The sequence below is a fragment of the Hippopotamus amphibius genome, chromosome 6, assembly GCF_030028045.1.
Source record: "Hippopotamus amphibius kiboko isolate mHipAmp2 chromosome 6, mHipAmp2.hap2, whole genome shotgun sequence".
NCBI lineage: Eukaryota > Metazoa > Chordata > Mammalia > Artiodactyla > Hippopotamidae > Hippopotamus > Hippopotamus amphibius.
In genome coordinates, this window is record NC_080191.1 from 164828239 (window position 1) to 164836762 (window position 8524).

Here is an 8524-nt window from a genome sequence, read left to right on the forward strand (position 1 = left end):
TGTCATTTGTCTTCCACTAAAATCCAGTGGGTTAAGTTGAACACATATTACCGAGGCTAAGAGACATTATCAACTTGGTCAAGGTGGTGTAGCTAATGAGGCAGGCAAAATTTGATTTTCGTGGACACCAGTGTGCCCATCTGTGATACTAAATGTCCCAACTTCTTTTGTTGGATGTGACCGTAGAAACATCATTTTATCCAATAAGCCATAAAAATGGAAATCAGCTGAGGATTTCTTTATTTTAGAACATATTTCTTTATTGTCTTTTCTAATACACTATTTGCTAGAAACCAGAGAATATGTATGTAACATATGTAAGTTTTAAAGCATAATAAGTATATAATGAATACCTGTGCACCCACTCACTACTTAATGCAAGGACTAGAACATAATCAACAACATTTGCATGCCTGTAAGTTCTTCATCCATCCCGCCACCTGTCTTCTTCCAGAAGTAATATTATATTGAATTTTTATGTCTATCATTTCTGTTTTTCTTTTTCCATAATTTTATCTCTTGTGTATAATACCTTAACCATATATTATTTAGTTTTGCTAGTTTTGAGTTTTATAAAAATGATATTATGCTCGGTGTGTTCCTCTGGGACTTTCTTTTTTTCACTCAAAATTATTTCTTAAAAACATTTATTTTCTGTGCAACTATATTCTATCCATATTTACGTTCATAAGATACTCCATTGTGTGAATACACTACAAATTATTTACCATTTCCCTGCTAATGGACACTTAAAAGAATTCCAATTTTCTTTTTTTTAAAGCCTGAATAAGATTTAAAAAAAAAATTTTCCGATTTTCTAGCTATTACAATTACTACAGTTGTTATTCTTATATGTGTATCTTTGTATATAGGTAAGAGTTTCTCCAGTAGTGCATTTTTATATGAATTTGAGTGTTTAAATTTATAGTATAATGCAATATTTTAAAATTTGATGGAACAATTGAGAGAGACCCACTATCATTGATCCACATTCTCTTCAACACTTGTATTATCAGACTTCTTAAATGTTGCCAATCTAGGGAATATAATTGGGTCTAAATTTGCATTTTTGCTAATTTTATTAATAATCTTTTATTATTAAGTTTATTAATAAGGTTGAGCATATTTTCATACTTTTAATGAACTTGCATCATTTATCCTTTGTGAAATGACTTTGAATGACTTTTGCTCATTTTTCTATTGAGTTGTAGTTTTTATTTGATTTATTGGGGTTCTTATATCCTGGATATTAAATCTTTGTTTAATGTATACCATGTGGTGCTTATCTCCTCCCTATTATAAATTATCTTTTTATGTTCCTATTATGTCTTTGATGAATAGAGGCCTTCATTTTAATGTAGTTGTATATATCCTTTTTTAAAAATATGGTTTGCTTTTTGTATCTTATTTAATAATTAAAAAAATCCTACAATTCATGATAAATAATTCATCCTCCTATTTTTTTCATTCTGAATTTTTTTTAAGATTTGGTTTTCATATTCAACTTCTTAACTCATATGGAATTGACTTTTGTATATAGTAGGAGTAACAGATTATTTTTCCCCCGCATGGATACACAATTTCCACACAATATATGTTGAAGCATCCCTCATTTTTTCACTGATCTGCAACACTGTCATGTCTTATACCACAGTTTTATATATGCTCGGGCTATTTTGGACTGCTCCTCCCACTGTTCCCATCCTGCTGTTCAGTTAGTTTTTCCTTCCACTGGGGGTTTCTGAAAGTTGATTTTCTGATATCCATGCTATTAGTTTCTCCCTTTTGCATTCTTTCTCTTTTGCGTCTTCATCTTTGTAGGTTGAATAAGGTAATAAGGGTGAAGGAAGGGTAGAATTCTTGAAGCCATAGAGTAGTTATGAGAATGGAAGCCACATACTAAGAATGATAAAGTAAGACGATAGAATATACATGGTTATTTGGTTATGTTACAGATTCCTTATGCCAGGTTAGATTACCTACCTTTGAATGACTAGTGATATAAGACAAACAAAATTCTATTTGGTTAATTCTCTGTATTTTTATGTGAAATTCAGGAGGTTCACTATTTACATTTCTCTTCAAATAAGAACCTGCCATAATGGGGACAGTTTGCCGACAGCTTTCAGCTGCACTGCCATTGGGATCTGCTGCAGCCTTCCAGCAGAAGCCACACTCATGCTGGACAGCTCCCAGATTACTAAGTGCAGCAGGGTTGCTAGAGCCTGGCCATTTCTGCCCAATGGAGGACTATTCCACCGATATGCTTTAAACCACAGCTCCCCATGGGCTGGCCCCAGGGCTTTCTTAGAGATGCACAGCAGGTTGGGGCTTTTCCTACAGAATTCTCCTCCCTTCTCTCTCTCCTTTCACAGGTGTTAGACCAGGGTATGGATTAAATTTGGACCACAACCTGTCTTCTTTTTTTTTTTTGGTACGGTCTGTAAGCAAAGAATAATTTTTGCATTTTAGACAGTTGTAAAACAACAACAACAACAAAATAAACAAAGAAGAATATGTGACGGAGACTATATGTATCCCATAAAGCCTAAAATGTTTACTATCTGGCCCTTTACAGAAAATTTGCCAACCTCTGTAAAGGCCTTCCTGTCTATTCTTGCTTTCTTTTCTTTTCTTTTTTTTTTTTTAACTTTTTATTGGAGTATAGTTGCTTCACAGTATTGTGTTAGTTTATACTGTACAGCAAAGTGAATCAGCTATACATATACATATATCCCCTCTTTTTTGGATTTCCTTCCCATTTAGGTCAGCACAGAGCATTGAGTAGAGTTCCCTGTGCTATACAGTAGGTTCTCAATAGTTATCTATTTTATACATGGTATCAATAGTGTGTATATGTTAATCCCAGTCTCCCAATTCGTCCCACCCTATTCCTTCTATCTTTACCCTTTCTCTTCCTCAGGAATTAGCATTCTACCTCTTGCAATTCTAACTTCATCTTGACATCCTGCTTACAAGAATACTTAAAATGAGATGTTTGGTCTCTGCTACTATATTAAATTATTAAAATGAAATCATTAAAAAGAAGATTACTAAAGGGCAGAATCAGGACAAAAATCTAGGGCAGGGGCAGGCCTATGACTCTAATACACCAGACTTCTTTGAGAATAGTTTTGAGAATACTAGAATGAAAAATTTGGAAAATAATAAAAGATTCAATAATGGGTAAAATATATTTGGTTTCTACTTTTATCGACTCTTTAACCTAGTGACTATAGGTATCAGCTTAAATGTCCAAAGACTGGGGCATATTTTCAACTTGATAAGTCATATGAAACTAATGCTTGATTATTCTTTTCTTTTGAAAACCCTTTCTTCATTCTAGATTCCCACACTCCTGCCTTTTCCCACTGCCTACTGGTCATCGCTACTTGGATGTGCAACAGGTATCTTAGACTTAACATGTCCAAAGTAAAACTTCTGATTTCCTCTTCCAAACCTACTCTCCTACAATCTGCCCTCTCTGGTTTTTGGCAGCTCCATTGTATCAATTGCTGGGGCCAAAAATCTTGGAGTCATCTTTGACTCATTTTAACCTGACATCTCACATCCAGTCAATCAGCAAAACTGGCTGGCTCTATTTTAAAACGTTATTCGGATTATAACCACTTCTCACTACCCACAGCTATCCCCAAGTCATCTCTTGCCAGGATTATTGGTAATAACCTTCTATCTGAGCTCACTGCTTTTCCCCTTGCCCTCCTATATATATAGTCTACTCTCAACACAGCAGAAAAAAATTACATCTTAATTTAGATCTTGTGTCTTCTCTGCTCAAAACCTAACACTCTCCTTTCTTTTTACTTAATAATAGATGAAGTCCTTACAGTGGTCCACCATGCCCTACGCAGTTTAGATTCCCCTTCCCTTCAAGCCATCATGTCCTGTTACTCTCGTCCTAGCTTAAAGCATTTCAGCTACACTGGCCTCCTTACTCTTTTTCAAACATTTTATACATAATTTCACTTTGAAGCATTTAAACCTGTTTTTTTTTAAATGTTCTTCCACCTGTATAATTGATTTGCTTCTTACTCTCCTTGATATTGTTTCTTAAATATTACCTTTTCATTGAGAATTTCCATGACCTTATTATGTTAATTTGTTACCCTCCCCCAACCTCCCCAGTCCTTGCCTACTTCAGCTTTTATGTATATGACTTATCACCATTTAATATGCTATATATTTAGCATGTTTATTTTATTGTCTATATGACCCATATAGAATGTAAGTTCTAGGAGCAAAGGGATTTCTTTGTCTATTTAATTCCTGGTTGCTGCACTGCACAAATCCAGGGCTACCATTTCCTTTGTGGCAGAAAATACTTGGCAAATATTAGCTTCTTAAGAATATTACCTGCTTAGCTATCTATTTTACAGTTGGTAGTGTATATATGTCTATGCTACTCTCTCATTTCGGGAGGGAGTCGCGGGAGGGAGGGGATATGGGGATATATGTATAAATACAGCTGATTCACTTTGGTGTACCTCAAAAGCTGGTATGAGTGTAAAGCAATTATATTCCAATAAAGAGCTTAAAAATATTATCTGAATGAATGAATGAATGTTTATGAACTCTGCACAGTAACACTACATTACTATACACTTGAATGGAAAACAAAAAAGAAATCAAAATTATTCTTACTATGCGATACTATGAAAAAAAGTAAAAAATAACAACACATGCCAAAGCTTATCTCTGGGAAAGAAAAGACAGCTAGAGAAGATCACATCAAATTCTTAATAGTTTTGAGTAATATGGCTATTACAATCTTTAAAATTATTTCGATTTTTCTGTATTTTTCTACGTTATTATTAATGTTTTAATTTTATTATTGGGAAGAATATTGTGGTAAAAAATAATGATCAAAAATAAATTCCTTTGTCCTTGCTGTATTAGAGGTCATTTTTCTTTCTTGAATTCCACTCTCATCTCCAAAGAAATGTTCTCTGCTGTCCCTCACCCTTGTTTCAGATGGCTGCTTATTTTGGGTTTCTTATAGGCTATTGGATTTATTATAGCTACACGGCAGCAATAGACACCTGGGGAAAGCACAACACTAATGGAAACAGGAAACTCAATGGACAAAAATGATTAAAAGAAAAAATGCCCCTGTGGGAGAAGAAAGTGCTTTGGTCCAGGTCATCTCAGTTAGGAAGTACTTGTCCAGTTTTCAAACTTTATCTTTCCCCATTTGGTTACTGAGAGTGTGTGTGTGTGTGTGTGTGTGTGTGTGTGTGTGTTTACTTTTTCTTTTGAGGGGAACAGAGAATAAAAGCAATAAATCATAAATTATTACATAAATAAAATAAAATCACAGACATGTTATTCAAATAAAGATAAATTTAGCAAGATTATGCTTTGGTTAAGGACATTCCTGAAATTTTCATAAAACAAAGGAAGATAACTCAGTGATTATAATACAATAAACACATCCTCTTGAGCTGATATTATTTGTTTAACAGAAGACTATTCTTTAAAAGAGAATTTTCTTTGTATTAATGACTATTTTGGGAGATGATTTAAAAAGAATAGGAAATGACAAGAAGGAAGGTTATTTACCAAAGAAATACGACAATAGCTTCTGAAGACTACCTCCTTTTAACACCTTCCCTTCTCTCACCAAATCAAACAAATAAACAAAAAAATCTAAAACCAGAAAATAGAACCATAACGTTAGAGAAAGGGTAAATAAACCACACTGTCATCTATGAAGTGCCTGTATGTGTGTTTATAGTGAAAACTTTTTGAGCAAGCTTGGTCCTGAGACGTGGCATAGTCCAGTGGTGTGCAAATCAGAATGTGCGTTGGCATCCCCCGGGGAAGCCCATAGCTGACACCCTCCGCTCAGAGATTCTGATTCCCCTAACCTGGGTTTAAATCTTTGGAACTGGGAAGTTTCAAACACCTCCAACTTTCAAAAGCTTCCATGTTGTTCCAGATGAGAACCGCTGCGTGGGGCCAAGCTCTTCCTTTTACAAAAAAGAGTGGATGGAGATCTCCACAGCTCACAGAGGCTGACCAACGGCACAGCCAGTGCTAGATTTCAAGTTCATTTTTCTTCCTACTTAACACTCATCACCCTGCTGGGGCCCAGGCAAGGATCTTATTCATTTCCTATATCCTTTAGCCTTGTCTGCATTTAAAGGCACTGGCCTATGGTAAGTGTACAGTAAATATTAATTGAATAAATTCATATCTCTTGTCTAATTGCTGATATTGGCCATGTGGGAAAAACCTGTCAGTGGAAGATGAGTATTCAAAATACCATGAGTTCTGCAGAGTTTCAGAGCATTGAGAACGTTTCTCGTTGTGTTTTTAAACTCAATGAGCTGTTGCCACATAACCCTGGAACCTGCAGTGACTTCTGCTAGTTTCCATGGTACCAGCTAATCGTAGAGATTTTAGGGCAGATTGAGGATACCTGGGGTATATCTGGGATGGGGGAGGAGGAGACTGCAGAAATCTTACACCTGAGCGACACTCAATAAGAAGGAAAAAAAAATCCGTTAACAGATTTTACTAGGATTAACAACAGGCTTTAAAATATGGGAATGGTATGGAGTTTTCCCTGGACCTGGGCACAGATCCACGTAGAGAGTACTAATTGATGAGGAGGAGAAACGAAATGGTTTGCAGGACAATGGCATTCACAAGGAGGAGCTCACAGTGAGTGGGGTGTCTCCTTGATATGACTGACAATCCAGGTTTTCTTTGAGTCCTTGTCAGGAGGACTAAGGAATTTTATTACTTCTCAAACTTCATGGGCCTGAACCCCTCCCTGGAGATTTAAATTCTGTAGAAAGAGTGGGGATTCTGAAGCATCTGCTTAATTTAGAGGGACTGAGATTAATCTTTGCCTCTCACCCTTAAGTCTAATGTCCACATAGAATTCCACATAGAGCTGCAATCCTTTGTTTACACGCCTGTCTCTTTCATATGTAAATTACTCATGGAGAGGTTACTGCTAAGGCTTTATCAGTTGTTGATATTTTCAGATAACGAGTGAAGGAATTTCATTACTTGCTTTCCTAAGAAGTAGTTTTGATAATAATCATTACGAAAACAATAATGGATTTCTAGCTGTCTTTCTTCCAACTTGTGAGAAACACAACCACCTTAAGCTTTCACAATGCTTTACGCTTGGCTATTTTATCACTTAGGCATTTATTGCAGCAAGTGCCCTTTCTATGGATGAGGAAAATGAACTAACGTCTCCTGACATTCTCTTCCTTTTTTTTTAAAGCTCTTTATTGGAGTATAATTGCTTTACACTGTTGTGCCAGTTTTTACTGTACAACGAAGTGAATCAGCTGTATTTATACATATATCCCTGTATCCCCTCCTTCTTGGGCCTCCCTCCCACCCTCCCCATCCCACTCCTCTAGATCATCACCCATCATGGAGTTGATCTCTCTGTGTTATACAGCAGCTTCCCACTAGCCATCTATTTTATATTTGGTAGCGTGTATATGGCAATGCTACTCTCTCACTTCATCCCAGCTTCCCCTTCGCCACCTTCCCCACCCTGTGTCCTCAAGTCCGTTCTCTACATCTGCGTCTTTATTCTTGCCCTGTCACTAGGTTCATCAGTACCATATTTTTAGATTCCATGTATATGAGTTAGCATAAGGTATTTGTTTTTCTCTTTCTGGCTTACCTCACTCTGTATGACAGACTCTAGGTCCATCCACCTCACTATAAATAGCTCAAGTTCATTCCTTTGTATGGCTGAGAAATATTCCGTTGTATATATGTGCCACATCTTCTTTATCCATTAATCTGTTGATGGGCATTTAGGTTGCTTCCATGTCCTGGCTATTGTAAATAGTGCTGCAGTGAACACTGTGGTGCATGTTTCTTTTTGGATTATGGTTTTCTCAGGGTATATGCCCAGTACTGGGATTGCTGGGTCATATTGTAGTTCTATTTTTAGTTTTTTAAGGAAACTCCATACTGTTTTCCATAGTGGCTGTATCACGCTACATTCCCACCAACAGTCCAGGAGGGTTCCCTTTTCTTCACACCCTCTCCAGCATTTATTGTTTCTAGCTTTTTTGATGATGGCCATTCTGAACGGTGTGAGGTGATACCTCCTTGGCGCTTTGACTTGCATTTCTCTAGTGATTAGTGATGTTGACATCTTTTCATGTGTTTGTTAGCCATCTGCACTGACATTCTCTTCTATCACCACCCTCTTGGTGCTTTGACTTGCATTTCTCTGGTGATTAGTGATGTTGACATCTTTTCATGTGTTTGTTAGCCATCTGCACTGACATTCTCTTCTATCACCACCCTTGATGAGGAAGCACAGTTGGAGAGAAATATCGCATTCCAGTGGGTGGAGTCACTCAAATACTTGACAGGTGGCCCACAGGCATGATAGCTCCTTCCCAGGAACACATGGTGAGTCAGGTCCTACCCTGAGCCATCTCCTCTTCCAAGCATGGCAATCTTGAAATAAACGATCAAAAAAAACCCCCAAAAAACCAAAACCAAAACCAGA